Source organism: Ostrinia furnacalis, unplaced genomic scaffold (genome assembly GCF_004193835.3).
Source record: "Ostrinia furnacalis isolate ACB-3 unplaced genomic scaffold, ASM419383v2 OfSCF7604, whole genome shotgun sequence".
Lineage (NCBI taxonomy): Eukaryota > Metazoa > Arthropoda > Insecta > Lepidoptera > Crambidae > Ostrinia > Ostrinia furnacalis.
In genome coordinates, this window is record NW_021137843.1 from 283,122 (window position 1) to 301,516 (window position 18,395).

The window sequence follows — 18,395 nt, forward strand, 5'->3', positions numbered from 1 at the left end:
TTCCTAACGACCGGCCCTTATTTAATTATTAAATTAAAGTAAATATTTTGAGTTCCAATTCGAAAATCTTAGAAATCTTGATCGGAGGACGAAAACGGGGGCACATCGTTAGGCTACATCCTTATACAAACAGATGCTTTAATATCTTGATCGTACTTGAGTTTCGACTCCATTAAACTTTATGAATGGGCGAGTAAGCCGTCAAACTTTACATCGTACATGTTTATTTTACTTCTAAGTGACTGTGACGCCTCATGCCCTCAACTTTGGAGAGGTCACGAGTCAAATTTACCTTTAGGGGCGTATACAAACCTATAAAAGGTAAAACTGGTAAACTAAGTTTCATTCAATAGCAGTAATGTGAATGATTCTATTACTTCAGGATATTCTGTGCTTCAGGTAAAACGCGTGGATATCAGCTAAGTGAGTGGAATTAGCAATAAAAAAAGATTGATACTTAAAGTTTTATTAGCCACTGAACTAGTCTCCAAAAACATCATCTATTAAACTTTTTAAATAGTTATTTTAACAACGTTGTCAAGCTTTTCAGAGTTTATTTATGATGTGTTGTAAATATAATAGCAACCAATGCTTCGTTTCGAAAATGCTGTATCTGTCTGAAGAGATTGATGGTTATGCATTATCTGGGAATCAGGTCGAGGGGATTTTCGTTTCGGCGGCCTAATGGTCTCTCTGCTGACACACATGACGGCTTCACAGAGAGAGGACTGCTTAAGCAGATCAGAAACCGTCACATTGTACACAATAATGTCGTAATATTCTTTCAGCTTGTTAAGGTATTATCTATAAGTATTTCTTTATTATTTATTAATTAGGTACCTGAAAATGATGATCAGTAGGTAGTACTTATAGTGCCTTTTCACTTTTGTCTTGGTTTTAATATTAAGGGCAGCTAGGCTGTTTGTATTTTAAATGTTGCTCTTACTCTATGCGTCGATTGCGATTTGGGATTTCGAAGTTATTGATTACCGCCTTCGTCAGATAATATCATCGTTCAACTCTTTCATCGTATAACATGCGTTTAACATAGTTTTTAATGTTGACGTGAAGTCTAATGTGATTACGGATTACATTTTTGCGTTTTTTTTACGGATTACGTTTTTTTAATCTTTAAAAACAAGAATGAATGCAAAAATAAACCTTACTTTGAAATAATAAAAATAAATAACCTCGATCTTCGCAGAAAAATAGCTACTTGGACTGCAGAAGCCCAGAACAAATTACCTTTCTTTACTGCAACCAAGAAAAACGGTCCCTATTCTCGATTGTATCATCGTGTACTATGTGCAAAGTAACTGACCATTTTCCAGTACAGTTAACCAGTAAAAATAGCAGTGCAGTAAACGCCAACATTTTAATAATGCTCTAATATTTTGCACTACAGCGTTAAATTCATTCATGCGTTTGCTAAGCAGACTATTTCCTCGTAAATATGGTTCGTAAAATGACTTCCAATTTTCCAGTACATTCGGGAAGGTACGCGTATAATTAAATAGGGTCAGGTTCCCGAGAAAGTGCCGGGAGTTTGTGCATAGTAGAGCGAGATTGATTTATCGAACATTTCGCAACATAAATTACTTAATTAAAATATCAACAAAAAATCTGGTAAATTCTGTTCTAATGAATTTATGTTGAGTAAAGACAGACCAAGGCTATGACCTCCAAAGGTTCATTAAAGAAATTAAAACTTTTTTCATAATCAAATTGTGCTATCATTTTTCGGGTTACCTAAAGTTTTTTGGGCGGTTAGACAATTTTGCTGAAATCAGGTTAATTAGCCTATTTCTTATACGAAATCCTGAAAGCCAAGGCCCGAGATTGATGGTTACGTATAATCTAAGGATCGGGTCGAGTGAGACTTTTATTTGCGCCACTTGGGGCGACCTAATGGACCGGATCCTGTTTCCCCAAAAACGACCCGGGCAAAAACACCCAACTATTTTTGGTCTCCGAAATAATCCGCACACTCGAACTCTATTTTTACTCAGTCCACTTCACAGTTCGTCGAATTCGAATGTCGCCAGAATTAGAAGAAAAATAAAAGAATTTATCTAGAAAAGGTAATAGCTATAGAGGTGAAAAACGAGCAGCTATTACCGAAAGCGCATTATCCTCTTTAAATTACTGACATTACCGTTTATTCTCAAATGAGGGTAATCTATCAGATTCAATGATTTCAATCATTCCTTACACAATGGGAGGTTCTCGTTCATTTAAGTCGTTAGTATGACCCTTGTAGTTTAATCAATCATGATTCATGATTGCCACTTTGTGGGAGGCGATAAAGCTACATTTGTTTACACACAGCTCTTTGACTGCCTTGCGGAGACCAGGAGATGAAAGGGCTTTTGTCACGGCTCAAGACCATTAATTGCGTTGGTCTCTTGAGTTTCAGGCAGCTGCTATTGAGTGAAAATTGGCAGCAACGTCAGCAGTCTAGACGGTGTGAGGGCCTTTGCTAAGTCTGGCGTATACGGTATAGCCAGTGGCGGATTAAGAGTATCCGAGGCCTTAAGCACAGAGCCTGTGTAGGCCCTCTATTGCTTAAATGGAAATGGAAGGAATGGAATGGAAGGTATAAAGTATAAAATGAAAGTTCATCAAAATAGAAAGTGTAGTAGGTGAAATGTAAAACTTAAAACATTATTTTCCTTGCCTTAATCAGAGCAAACTCCGAGATTACATCGTCGAAATTTATCCGACGAAGTATGTCTGCCTCAATACACATTAATGCTAAATAATTAAGCTTGTCTGGACGGTTTTTTGTTCTCTGCGGGTTCACTTTTTCTAATTTTTTTTTATGTAACCCTGAATAATGCTTCTCTAAATTGTTATCAAAATTACGAAACCAGCTGCTCCAGCTTAGATGAAAAAAATACGATATTCCCAAAAAAAAATTTAAAATAAAAATTTTGCCTAGTTTAAACTGACTGTACTGAAAAAAAATTGTACTACGCGAGTATGGCAAGTGAAGTCATAATTTGGCGCATTTAGTAAGGATTCCAAAATGAATAACAAAAAAAAATTTTGGAAAAAGTGAAGATTTGTGGCAACACGAGTAAAAAGATCGTCACCGGGAGAAGATTTTCTTGTTTTTTTTTAATGCCTATGTGAAATTTAGTATGTCACAGATCGTCATAAATTATAGCCTATATGTTAATGTGGGTTATAAACAGTAATACTGTAAAGTTTCAACAAAATCCGTTCAGTAGTTTTTGCGTGAAAGAGTAACAAACGTCCAGACATCCAAACATCCAGACATCATGACATCCAAACTTTCGCATTTATAATATTAGTAGGATTTAAACGGCCTTGTTGATATGCAGTTTAGGTTAGTGTCCGTGACTTCCACTCGGCATGGGGCCCACTGAAAACCAGCGTCGTGGCCTTCCCCAGCGTGGGCCACGGCATATGCTGAGTGGAATCCCATTGCGATGGGCATCGCTGTTAGTCCAGTCATTTAAGCTTAAATTAGGTAAGAATCTCGGAATTAGAGATACCCAGCTGTAAGTCTGTAAATACTTGTATATTGTCACCCTAAAAGTTGTCTCAAAACCTACATATGGTAGGGTGTAAGCAACTATTAAATTTTAAGGTCAAAGGTCACAAAAATCGGTTTTTTGCGCTTTTTTTGGAAATATCTCATTTCCTATGGGTTTTTTGCTATTTGTATTTATTATCAATATTGTAGAATACTAAATTCTCTACAAATTTTGTTTAAAAAAATTTTTTATACGGTGAACCGTTTTCGAGATAGAGGGCGGAGAGCGCGCGGTCACTGCATCACTTCAGGTCAACTTAAGCGGTTTAGGTTTTTCATACAAAAGGATTTTCCCGCTAATTCCCGTGGGAATTTCGGTAATTACTTGTTGTAAATAAGCTTTAAGTTTACTAAGGTACCTACATGCCAAATTTCAAGCGTCTAACTTCCGTTAAGCGTTTAGATTTTTCATACAAAAGGATTTTCCCGCTAATTCCTGTTCCCGTGGGAATTCCTAAGTAAACTATAACCTGCCCAGGTGTATGAAGAATAATTGTACCAAGTTTCGTTAAAATCCGTCGAGTAGTTTTTGTTTCTATAAGGAACATACNGGTACCTTAGTAAACTCAAAGCTTAGTTACAACAAGGAATTCCCGAAATTCCCACAGGAATTAGCGGGAAAATCCTTTTGTATGAAAAATCTAAACCGCTTAAGTAGACCTAAAGTGATGCAGTGACCGCGCGCTCTCCGCCCTCTATCTCGAAAACGGTTCACCGTATAAAAAAAGTTTTTAAACAAAATTTGTAGAGAATTTAGTATTCTACAATATTGATAATTAATACAAATAGCAAAAAACCCACAGAAAATGAGATATTTCTAAAAAAAGCGCAAAAAACCGATTTTTGTGACCGTTGACCTTGAAATTTAATAGTTGCTTACACCCTACCATATGTAGGTTTTGAGACAACTTTTAGGGTGTCAATATACACGTATTTACAGACTTACAGCTGGGTATCTCGAATTCCGAGGTGAACTTACTATAATGACTGGACTATGTTGCGACAGGATAACACTGCTCACTGCTCAGTTCACTTTTTATTTCCTTGTAATATTTATGTGCCATTTCTGTATTTTTCTCTGTCATGTATGTGATGTTCATCGTAATAAATTTTTCTTTCTTTCTTTCTTTAAACGCCACTTGTATATTTGGGAAAACGCGCTTTACTTTATCTACACTATATAATATTATAAAGAGGAAAACTTTGTTTGTTTGGTTGTAATGAATAGGCTCAAAAACTACTGGACCGTTTTTAAAAATTCTTTCACCATTTGAAAGCTACATTACTTACGAGTAACATAGGCTAAATCTCTATAAAATGTAGGTATGAAATGAAACGCTGGCGCGCCAGCAGAGGATGGAGGCCCCTGGAGAACAGGGGCCCCAAGCACGTGCTTGTAGTGCTTATACGTTAATCCGCCACTGGGTATAGCACTTTCAAAGCTGTATCTAACAGCATGTATCACGGCCACTTAGTGCAAATGGGTCACCAGTGTAATATCTAGATAAAATAAGCATACAATCTTAATAAAGCTGTATTTTTACAGTAAGTAGGACATTCGAAATTATTAAATTTTATATCAACTTGTAACACTGGGATACCTACTACGATATTAACGATATTCTTATTCGTCCAAGACGATATTATTATAATAATTACGGGCAAATAATTAAGTCGTCGTACTACGTTCACCAACAATATTTGTTTGAAAATTAACTTGGTCCGTAAAAAATAATGTAAAACTAAAACTAACGTGGAAATGCTGAGCTTCGTTGTAGTAATATTTTTGCATTTTAAATTACTTTATACCGTTTTCATTTGTAAAACCAGGGGCACAATTTAAATTGACTTCTTAATGGAAACACGGAAACAAGATTTACTTGTAGAAGTCTGTTTCTGAAGTTAATTATTGCTCTACGTTCTACTTACTGTCAGACAAATATTTCACTAATTGTTCCGCTGTTTGTAATTGAAATTGTAGGCGTTGAACATTTTTGAATCAAAGGTGCTTGTAGAACCTTAATTTACTAAGTTACAATTCAGTGATTTTGTGAAAATGGATGTTAAGATAAGATTTGATCAAAGCTTCTCAAATAGATATATCAAATAGAATAGACAAGAGAAAATCGTGTGAATAACACGTCAAAGATAAAATTTCGGGATAGAAGCTGACATCAGAGGAAAATAAATAACTATAATCTATTGGATATTGGATCGTGCTTGAGGCCGCCACCTGACTCCGTAATGGGACCCATATCTCCGGCTTATTTTTGCTTCAAGGAAGAATAATTTACTGTCGAACCCTCGTCAATACTATGACAATTTCTAAATAGCTTCTGTTGTCTAATTAAAGGGGTAAACGACGATCGGTTCATTTATAAAGTTTTTCTAATTTCGTGAGCATGCTAATTAGAATTTTTTTTAATAAGATTCATAATTCAATTACCTTACAGATTCCACATGAATCATGAATCTTTAAAGTTTATAAGAGCCGATATTTCAGAACAACTATAATATTACTCTTTATGTTCTGATACTATGTAGCATTTATTTTATAGTATAGCAAACAATTTATAATTTTATTTCTTTACATGGCTTAATAGTATCCGTGGTATCCGTAAGTTGACAAAGTATTTATTTACCTATTACGTAAGTTAGTAGTTGAAGCTGTGGTTGAAGTAACTTACTCGCAAAATATGTATTACCTATTTAACTAAGTTCGTAAAGTCTCACAATACTTTGAGCGAGGCTTTAACCAACTTTCAAGTTTGGTAGAGACCCCTAAAACCCAGCCTGGGAATAAAATCAGCAGGATAAGCTAAGAAAAACGATTTAGCTCTAAAAGAAGAATAGTTACCTACTGTTAAAAGTTTTTGACGCTTTTGTCGACACGTTCAACTCCAATTTAGAAAAGCGCTCTAAATTGAATTCACGCAACAAGCACTGAAATAGTTCCCATTTATGAAGTTTCCCTGCGGCGCCGGATGACGCGTGTGAAATACAATTAACTGGATTCCAACAAAGCGAAAATATAACTTCATAATTCAAGCGGTATGACGCAAACAGCCTATCTATTTTTAACCGACTTCAAAAAAGGAGGAGGTTATATGTTCGACTGTATGTATTTTTTTTTTCTATGTATGTTCACCGATTACTCCGTCAATTGTGGACCGATTTTCAAAATTCTTTTTTTGTTCGATAGGGTACACTTCTGAGGTGGTCCCATTGTCACCAAGTTAGGAAATTCCAACACAACAATGAAACACCCTCAAATTTTATAGGCACGAATATCGTTTATCAAACTTTTTCTTAAGTTATTGAAGTATTTGCTCCTGGAAATCATCATTTCATATTGATGAGCTGATGATAGAAGGTAAAACTCCTTAATGCTTAGGAGTTGGAAGATAATTCTTTTAAATAGATAAGTATAGTTTCTAAAATTATTCAAGTGGTTACATCAGATATTCATCATCTCATCATGATGAACTGGTCATGGTAGGTACAACTCCTTAATGCTTAGGAGTTGGAGGATAATTCTTTAAATATTATAGTTACAAATAGACCAACAGTTGTATTCTTTCATGTTTTTAAGGTGGGCTGACGGTTTAAGGTCTTTTTAGGTTTCCTATATGGTAACCTGTATTTTGTAGGGAATATTATTTTACAGTAGACATGAAGAATATGGTCTCAATGTACTGCCTACCTTCAGTGGTAACATCAAGGTAATAATTAGTTAACTAAAAAGCAAGAAATAAGTAAAATTTTATAAAAAAAAAAATACCGCCTCCAAAAAACCTACACTGAAAAGTAGAAAAATAATTACTAATTACCTACTTATTTATTAGGACGAATTAATATTTATGTAGGTATACCATGATTGATACTTTTGGAGTCGGTGCAGGCAAACTTTACATGTTTCATAATCTTGGCACCGACTCCAGAAGTATCACTCATGGTATACCTACATAAATATTAATTCGTCCTAATAAATAAGTAGGTAATTAGTAATTATTTTTCAACTTTTCAGTGTAGGTTTTTTGGAGGCGGTTTTTTTTTTATGTCAATATATTTTTTTGCCTAAAAAGATAGAGCTAGAATTACCTAAATAACTCGAATTTGTTTAACTATTCAAATTTTGTAAATTACGAGTATATTTTGTAACAAGTTTACATCTTTTGTAAATATTTCAGACAGAACAAATTATTGTTACTAAGTAAAACAAAAAATATTTAACTCATGTTACGTATTGTTCATGAAATACTTTACCAAGTCGAATTAGTAACTTTGCGAAGATCACTTAGCTGCCGAAAACAGAAGCTTCTCGAAAGCCACTTAACAATTCTGGAAGACCTTAAGGGCATAGTATGAGTTATGCGAAGGGCCGCGGGTGCGGGTTGAATGCCGCGCTCGCAAATGTACACCGCAATAGTTCACGAATCCCGCTGTTATCAAGTTAGAATAAAGGATGTTTATTGACCCATGTGTTGTATTGTGTTAAGTATCCTTTGTATTAAGTTTATTTCGTACATTTAATGGCAAGTCATTATTTAAATTTATTGAATAGCTATTGAAAAAAGACCAATCAATACAGCCATTCACTTTTAATAGAATAAAAAATTCAAGTTATGAATTTTTTTTTTAATAAAGAAAAACTTTTTTGCATTTTCTTCAGTGTTTTTTTCGTTATTACATCTACTACATCTGTTGAACTATAATCAATATCTCATAACAATTTGTCTCTACAAGAAGAATGGATTCTACTTAGAGATACGCTTATCTGACAAATAACGGTCGCTTTATTGTGTTTTGAGGAAGAATATATTTAGTGTAAGAGTTTGGTTATTTGCTTAGAAGGCTGATACGCCGTTTTCATTTTATGTCCTTCATCGAATATGACACAAACTTCTCTCATATCTTAAGAGAGTGCTATAAAGTCTTCGGCTTTGCTTCAGCGGTTATGTCACCATAAAGAACATACATTTATGGAACAGTAAAGAAGTTATGGTAAATATAAATTGGGTTATCTGGCTCATATTCATAAACTCGACCCATTTAAATACATGCAGATTCAAAACTCGTCCCATTTACACAAGCAGATTCAGATCGTGTCGATATTTAGAACAATCACAGGCTTGAATCGATTTGTAAATTCGCACTTGAGAATAATTTTGAGGGCCACAATCGGAAAGCCTAAATCTTGATTTAATCTGAAGCACAGTTCCTAGCCTGTGTTTCATAGAATTTACATTTAAAACCAATCACAGATTAAATTTAACTAATTTATTATAGTTACGAGTAAGTTTCTTCTTGATATCAAATTATCTAGTTTAGCATATCGTTTCAGATTGCAAGCCCGTTTGTGACATACTCCACCACTCCAAATCTTGAAATTGTGTTAAAATCGTGTTAAATTCACTGTTACCTATACTAAAACCAGTGTTGCTAAGCGTATAAAATAAATCCCTTTGATGTAAAAGGCAACAATAATAAAGGTTCAACAGCACCATAGTTATTTTGGGAAACCTTTATATTTTCTTTTAATTAAACGGTGGTTCAGTAAATTCCTTCGCTTCGTTTATGTTTTGCTGATCTTCGGAACTTTTTATGGGTTCAATGGTTAAAATAAATCAGGCAATCTATATTCAGTGTTAAACCTCGGAAAATATTTGTAAAGTCGTATTGTAATTTAAAAACCGCAGAGTTGAAATATCGATGCAAATGTGAGGTCTGGATTTGTGGTTAATAGGATTCTATAATCCAATCTCGTAACATACACTTAAAGAGTAATAAACATATAAGTACATCCATTGCATCCTTATAAACTTTCGCAATTATAATATGAGTATGATTGGCTTGATACGAAATTGTTTTATTATCCCTGTACCCCATCATCATTTCCCAAAGAAAAAAGTCACGAAGAGTCTTCGTGACTTTTTTTCTTTATAGATAGGTATTTACTAACATGATTTTAATTCCTAACAAATGTCCACGGATTAAGCAAAATAGCAGGAAATCCTCAAAGTGAGCATGCAGGCCATAACTTTTTCTCGAGTTATCCAGTAATCCTATCTCTGGGAATTAATTCCTTTGCTGAACAAATCCGTACGTTATGGTAACGTTATATTATCCGCCTTATTACGCTACTTGGAAATAAGACACATTTACCCTTAATTAAAAAACACCTATTAGGTGTTAAATTAAATGTGAGATGAGTGTAGGTACCTACTTAGAGGTTGATGAATATGAACTAGGTACTATAGCCGGTGAAAAATCCGCGATTTATATCATGTACGGTAAATAAACATCACCGTAAAAAAGCTCGGAATAATGAAATGGCGCAACGTAAACATGTTACGACCAATCGTAATATGCGACCAGCCAAAGCACGAGGTACAGAACGCGAGCAAATGGAAAATTTAAGATCAACACCGTTAAAGTACACTCGTTGGTACATAAAATTACTTGAAATAAACATGCCATGGAAGTAGGTATGTACCTAGTCTGATTTATTTTAATTCTACACCTACTTATTTGTATTCTGTGATTCTACATACAAAATGTATCCTAGTTACACTGTTACAAGTATTAAATACTCGTAGTCTACTACGGCGTAGTCACCGTAGCACGCGTAGTAGTTTTCAATGAAGTATGCAAAATTTAGTGTGGTACGTTAATGAATGGCAAATGAAACAATATTGTTATTGTGCTCTATCTACAAATAGTATCAGTTGCTGGACATATTTTACTCAATGTTTTAACAACGTGACATCAAATGGAACAAAAAATCCAATTAAAACCATTTTGCACCGCAACTGTCCACCGAGACAATTGACGTTGATTTCGACGCCGAATTGGATTGCAGCGAGCGATAATTGAAACACGTGGAAGAATACTACGTGTAAACAAGTGGTATTAATTCGTATTTTCCTGTACATAGGCCTGGATAAAGGACTGATATGAACAATTAAACAAGAAACAAACAATAACGCTGGAAAACCGAGATGACTCTAGGGAAAATCCGTTCGTTACGTTGCCCACTTATCGCTGTCAGCCTTTTCCTCTTGTGTTATATCACCAGTCAAACAACCTTGCTAGTACTACAAATACAAATGTTTATCTCACGGATGTATCTGCAGAAAATTTATATGATTACCTCCGTAATATCCGCAATATCGCCTGTAAATAATATTCATATACCGAATATTGCTACTGATACGCGCGGGGGGTGCCCCGTACGTGACATTTGTAACACCGGGCCACGAAGTAAACACGCGCTAAAAGTGAAGAAGAAAACAAACGAAATACCTACGTCAAGGAGTCGTAACATGCCTGCCTTACGAGGCATAAGAGCAAAGTAGGTAAATTTTAATCGCAAAAGTCAGATAGAAGGCTTATTCGTTAACATCGCATCTAAGATTTTAGTCATATTTTATTTTTATCTTTCTGAATGAGAGTATGGTCAAAACTTTGAAATGTCGATTAAAAACTTATAACAGTTACCTATTCTTTAAGTATTCAATACTTTTATCATCTGAAAAATTATTACTAACTCACTATCGTGATTACTGGGAGGGAACGGAAATAGAAAGGATGTCTTCAGGAAATAGATTGCAGTATATTTCTAACAATGCTATTACCGCTCCACTTACCAACGAATAACGGGAACGAACTTGCCGTTTCTTTGGAAAAAGCATTGTTGTTACTCAATACAAAAGTGAAATATTTGCAGTTACTCTTTTGTTGCGCATTCGCTGTGCGTGGTTTTTTAATTCCTTTGCAGAAGTATGCCTTTGTGCAAATAGCGATACCGGTGTTCTCGCAGAGTTACACGGGCTTGACATACCTCTTGTCATTCCAGACTGTTCCGGACTATTATATTGTTGTTGATTATTGTAGTATAGTCTGCGCCAGTAAACATTTTGGTTCATACAAACATTTCATATTGACTGTGAGAGAGACTGAATTCTCTCAGTGACCTAAGCTTCAAAGTTTTTTTGAACCATAATTTGTTAGGCTGACAGAAAAGGTAAAATATCAAAGGAATAATTTTACTCATTTTAGCGTAGGTGTACCTTTGATCTACATTTACCTATTTAATATTAACACTAACGTGCTAAACTAATCATTAAAATAAATAGAGCGACCTCAGACAAGACAATACTGAAAAGTTATACTCATTAGCTTAACTACTACGAGTTAATTGCTTTTTGTATTAATTGGCTGATTAATATTCATAGACAGTAGACTAAGCAAGGATCTAGCTGTATTAATTTTCCTAAGACTTGACCTAAGATGATACTTAGGACGGTCTTACCCTTACAGGTACATGGGACCCGACCCAAGTCCCCCTTATGATAGATTATCGCCCGTATTCACAAACATTACTATGAGGTCTCACAGTACGCGTGGACGCACAGGGTGACACTGTGACACTAACCAATCATAGAGCTCTATTCAACACTGTGCGTTCAATTTGCGTCTTGCATTCACGAGAAAAAGATCTCAATTAGGTATCGAAGAATGGTAGATATAGCCGTTTTCAATAGCGCGTGTTTCGGAACCGGATTTTCATGATATTTCAACGTTACTTCAGTCCAATTTGGTACGAGATGGGTAACGGCTCGTGTGAAGTTTCAGTGTTTATTGTTCCCAGTTTGGGAACTCGTGACAGGGCTACTAAACGGAACGGTGGGTGAGGCAGGTTTGAATTAACAACTGATTTATATAGGCTGTGATTTAATTAACGGATTATCCTGTACAAGATTATCGTGGGGAGACCTCGACTATTGTTAATAATTTGAGACGCGTTTAAAATTGTTTTTCGGTGTTAGGCCAGTTAGGCTTTTAAAAAATGTTATGTGTAGGTCAATCGAAAAGATGCTTTTTACTGAAAATAGTAATTAAGTATTATACCTGTTAATAAAATAAATGTGAATAATATATCTTAGCTACGCAGTCTGAAGTTATTGTTATTGAAACAATACAGTGACCAAATATTTAATTACTTACCGAAAAGTCAAATGAGGATTTTAATTAAATATAGCATGATTTGTTGTAATTCCTAATAATTTCATACAATACACAGATATCAACGTCAAATATAGAAGACGTTGTATTGTTAAAGTAGTTGCTCAAGCCCATTTATCTCGCAAACCGCAATTCATCAGGGAAGAACACTTACCGTCAAAACGCCAGCGCCCAGCCATCTAGAAAAACAAGCAATTTGTAAAGCTGTCAAGCAATTTGTTACCTAGGCAGTTTAGCCAAAACGGCTAAACTTTGACAACTCTCTGTTCAGGAATCAGGAATATGAAATTTTAATAGAGCCAACTCTGGATCCGAGTGGTTCCCAATTTTAGAGCTGGCTGTGTCATAAATTTTGACAGTCTGTAAGTTTGAAGGTCAGATTCAGCACCAAAACCAGCATAGAGCAATCAAGTGAATTAGTTTTGGAGATTTACCAAGAAAATGTTTTGTGGCCAATAAAAAACCTTTATATCTTCAGGAAAATTTTATGTGTTCGATTTCTGTTCAAGGATCAGTTTATATTAAGATATGTTAACAGCTAACACAAGTAATTGAAGCTAACCAACAGTTCTGAACAAGAAAACTTTATCGGGCTCGCATACTATCAGGTTACTCCCCATCTCCGATAATGAAACCTTATAAACATTAACTTCCTAAGGTTCAGTCCCGAACAACAACGTTAAAAACGCCATATGTTAAAATAATGTAGGTTCTAAAAAGGTTAAAAGGCGATATCGACTTTTTAATAAGTTTTTATAATTCCTTAGCCGCCATTACGCACAGCCGCTCACCTTAACCTGTAAAGCGTAGGTAGTATCTACTTAAGAAGGTACGTAATATAATACTTATCTTTTGACTCCGTTTCAGTTTTTAATCCGATTTAACACCGTAAGCTGGTTCTACTTTGTAACAAAATTAGAAACATTTCTATGTTACCTTATCTTTAAAACATACCTACTCTAATATACTCCTGAACGATGTGCAGGAAAAATGTTCGCACTGACTCATTTTCCGCTCCGCGTGTGCTTTTAAGCGAGACCTTAAAACTTTTTGTTGGCTGTAACTCGCGTTTACTTTCCGCAACAAAGCTGGTGTTATTTAATTAGCGTCTATTCATTAAACTGTCCTAGTATTTCTTACACGTACAAAGTGCCTACTTCTTGCATACAAATTCCCTGAGAATTGTTCTCATTTGTTAGTGGGTTAGAATTGAGAACATTTATTATTCTCTTCGCGAGTCGAGGCAACTGTAACTGGTGTCGTACTATGTAGCAATCCGCCCCAACACCGCAGAGGTCGATAAAGCCCGGATACAAGATTTAGATAGTCCCTGACGTGAAGCGCACAGTTTTTGAGTTTCGTTGCCGTCTGTGCACTTTTATTCACAGCATCTAGGAGAAAAACTGTTTTCGTTTAAACTAAGTTACATTGGGACGAATAAAAAAGCTTTTCAAAGGCCAAATTGTAAGCCATGACCATGCTGACCGGGCGCTTTTTTGGCACAAAAAATATGCGTGTAAATGTAGTTTTAATTCCCTTTGTTCTTTTTTGATTTTCTTTTTGTGACAAATAAAGTTTTTCTTATCTTATCTAATTACCAATTCCCTACCATAAAATGGACCACAAACAAAATTGGTTAAAATTATCCTTCAAAACAAACAGATCCGTTAGTTTTTATTTTCAAGGCGTACCGTAAAAGCCCTGACCGCATTTTACGCAAGCGATAAAGAGTGCAGAGTTGATGCGGAAATTTAAAAGCTGTTAGTGGCGACACTAGGCGCTTAGACGAAATGGGCTGCCGCCCGCGCCCCTTACGTTTACGCCATGTTTTTGCAAACGAGGGCATCAGGCTTCCAGGCGATTTAACTTGTAACACATCATAAAAGTTACTCACGGTATATTAAGATTTATTTGGGCACAAAATAATGACTAAGCCTATATTTTGGAACATAATAAACTAAAGAATATATTGAAGCCCACAAATGTTTGAATTTCATTTAAACCAGACAATTAAGCCTTGAATTTGTTAATGAAATACGAGCCCTAAACCGCCCTCTAAATATTTCAGTGCTTGTATCTGACCTACATAGGATTATCGTGTCTTCTCTTACTTTTTCTTTACTTCGTCCAAGATAAACGTTTATGAAACATTCACCACACATTATACGCCGGCCCCATTCAATCAGTGCCCTCGCAATAAATAAATCGACGCTTTTCCTAGAGGGCAGTTTCACGTATTAGTTCCAACCACAGCACATTTACACTACAAAGCATCCGCCAGGCTATGACCATAAAAACAAGATAATCTCCTATTCATACACTCGCAGATTCCAATACTTTTTACTCGTAAATATTGGAATTTGGATTACCGTGTACGGAATGTAAATTATACGACTTCTATTGTTAATGAAACCCACGTTATTTACCGGTGTAAAGTTAGGTTAGGCTGTTCTTAAATTCGGTGGATTTGTTATTCTACTTTCTTATACACCGATTTCTTTCTCTTAGTATTCTCGTAAGAACCTAACTACGTTCCTTTATTTATAGTTGCCTTGTAATTTAGCCCGCTTAAAGAACAAAGGTAATGAAGTCATTAAATTAATTAATTATGTTAAATTCACTTATAATAAACAAAGCTGCGAGTTCAGCTAATAATGAGGAAGAACGTAGTCATAAAACGAAGATATAGGTAATCGGATTAGAAAAGCCAAAATTCTAAAACACCAACGAAGGTTGTAAAAAATAATACCTAATACAAAAAATGTTGAAAAAGTAAGCAGGTAATATACAGGGAGCCAAGTTATAAATCACTTTAACACTAAAGACCAGCCTATCTATCAAATTCCGCTTACGAGGCGAACCCGTATCACCTTTTTACGAAACATGAAAGCCTAGCCTTTTTTTTAATCAGTACATAGTGTTCAAGTGATGGATGGCTCAAGCTTGTATACGGTATACCCAACATAGTATGTGTTAGCTGTCGTTTTATATAACATCCTAGTTTAATGTCTTGCAAGGCGTGACACTAAGCTTGCTAACGCCTTAGATTGATTTGGAGCCTGACACAACAAGACACCCCACAACCACGTTAATATAGCGCGTAGTGATAATGTGTCCATTGGGTTGACATGAGGGCACGATGAGGGCAACCACAAGATGTTACATAATTAAGAGGCAACCGGGGTAATTGCACTTAAGACCATCCATCCCAAGGCAATGGAATCATTAATCATCGGTTAGCACCTAAATGGACACTCAGTAGAGTTGATGGTGGGGGAGATCGGTTACAGCAATGGGAGAGTTAAGGATTAAAGATAAATTAACATTTCAACATAAATTAGGGCTCTTAGTTGTAAGATATCATTCTTAATTATAACCACCAACTTGTTTAGTTTATGATTTACCTTGTGCAATGCTAATTTTGCAGGCTTATATGGGCAAAACATGAATTCGCGTGCCTCTATGTAAATAAAGTATGCCCAACACCTAAACTGTACGATGTACTTATTATTTTTATTTGAAAATACGAGTATGTATCTGTAATGTCTTTACCTATTTAAATATGTCTACCCGGCTAGTTCTGCTGACGTTGGGGCTTAATTGTTGAAAGGTAGTTTTATAATCTCGTTAGAAGTAAATGGTTACCTATATACCTAATCAAGATTACGAACATGACCGGAATAGGAAGCTAGCCAAATATCAGTAAACTGCGAAGCTTCCAATTTGGATTCACGATTAGTTAAGATTAGCATCTACGAGTACCTACCTATATTCTATGCCAGGATTTGTAGAAAGTGGAAAACGCGACTGTCCATATCAAGTAGATAGACTAGTATATTTTACCTTTAAACGTACTAAATTACATAGAGCAATTACTCAAATAAAATATTGTAGGTTACTTTTCAAAATGGTCATGTTAGCACGGAAATTGTTCATACACCCATTCAAAATCTAGGTTGTCGACGACTTGGACTTTATAATCTTAAATATCCAATAGATAGGCTGTTTTTTATCTGGGAATAGAGACAGTTCCCAAAGGGCTAAGATAGGCACCTTTCTTTTAGAACCCGAAATCTTAGCTAGCGAAACCGCAGTCATGTCGTGAAATAATGTAATTATTATTAAGGCTAATTATTACCATTAAGCATTCGTAATTGTTAATGTATTCGTAAATGTTAATTTAATTCGTAGATGTTAACTAGTATTAAATAAATGTAACTTTGCTACACCCTTACAGGGTCAATGTATGAATGCATGTATACCTGTATGTGCTGAATATGTTATTGCAAATGAATAAATAAATAAATAAATAAATAAATAAATAATAAATAGAACAGCTCGGCTTTACCTACCACTGTCTCTACAATTCCAAATTGACTTACAATTTATTGCCTCAAATAATCAAATAGCTAATAGTACCAAAGCCCTGCTTTAAATAAAAGAATCGAAAAGGGCATTATATTGTCTGCACGCCTCATTTACTATGGGAACCTAATAAAGTAGGTTTTCCATTGAAGATAAAAGAGAAAAACCAACCAGTTAGGGTCGTCCCCCGCTCGTTTAATAAAGTGAGTAGATACAAACTTACGTAATATATCGTACGGATACCCAATGAGGCCTTGTGGGGGAGTGATGTTTTCATTTCACACAGGATTAAATTACTAAATGAATGGGATAAGCCCGCTATTTGTCAGGAAGGACGCGAGATGTCGTTTTGCTCCACATTAAGTCCCTAACATCGTATTATTATTATTTATTATACAAAGTTTTAGCATTTATTTTTATGTTTATTACGTATAATGACTCTCCTTTGATATGAGTTTAAACCTAACCTACCTACATTAATCTCCTAGTAAATCCAGAGTATATAGGTGAAAGAAACTTTGCCAAGTAGGTTTGGCTGCCGCAATCAAATTCGGTATGAAAGAGAATGGTTTACGACCTTAGAGCGTAATAGATAGGGGTTAACCCCATTATCATATGCACTGACTGACCTAGTTCCGTTGTTTTACGATAATAGTTAAACGTTATGATGACCAGTCACTACGAATAGTTTTCAACAACGATAAAAGTTGGTTCGGGCCCGGCAATAAGACCCAACTGTAATATAATTTAATTCGTTCTAGTGACCATCCGCCCTATATTTTGTTCAAACGTAAATTAATATTATTAATAGACTGAAATTTTAATTTCCGCCGTAATATTTTCAGTTAGTTTAACAGTGAAATAAGATCAAAAGCTCAGCGATATTACCAAGTTTTCCTGTGAAACTGATTTGAATGAAAATAACGGAAATAATTTTATTACACCTTAGTATTACGGAGCGCGGCGACATAAATTTTACTGAATAGCGGGGTATTTACAGCTGGAAGTCTTTCAGGTAAATTCCGGCTAGAATGGGAAATCATTTTTTGCATATTTTCCCGGAAATTCCGCCTTTGAATGGCAAATATAGAAAACCGATTTAATACGGCTGATGAATATAGGATTTTTGATGTAATTTGATGCTATTCAAGTTTGTCAAAACGTAAAAGCGTAGGTATTATTTATTATCTATCATTATAAAATAATTATTTTCAAAGCAATTGTAAAAATACTTACGCCCGTATTCACAAACATTACTATGAGGTCTCACAGTGCGCGTGGACGCACAGGGTGACGCATGAACCAATCACAGAGCTCATTCAACGCTGTTCGTTCGATCAGGCCTATTCATCTCCGCGAGTTTACATCGAAAACAAAACACGCACGATGGCCCACCTACAGGATACTATTCGACAAGACCTCACATACGAGCGAACATTGA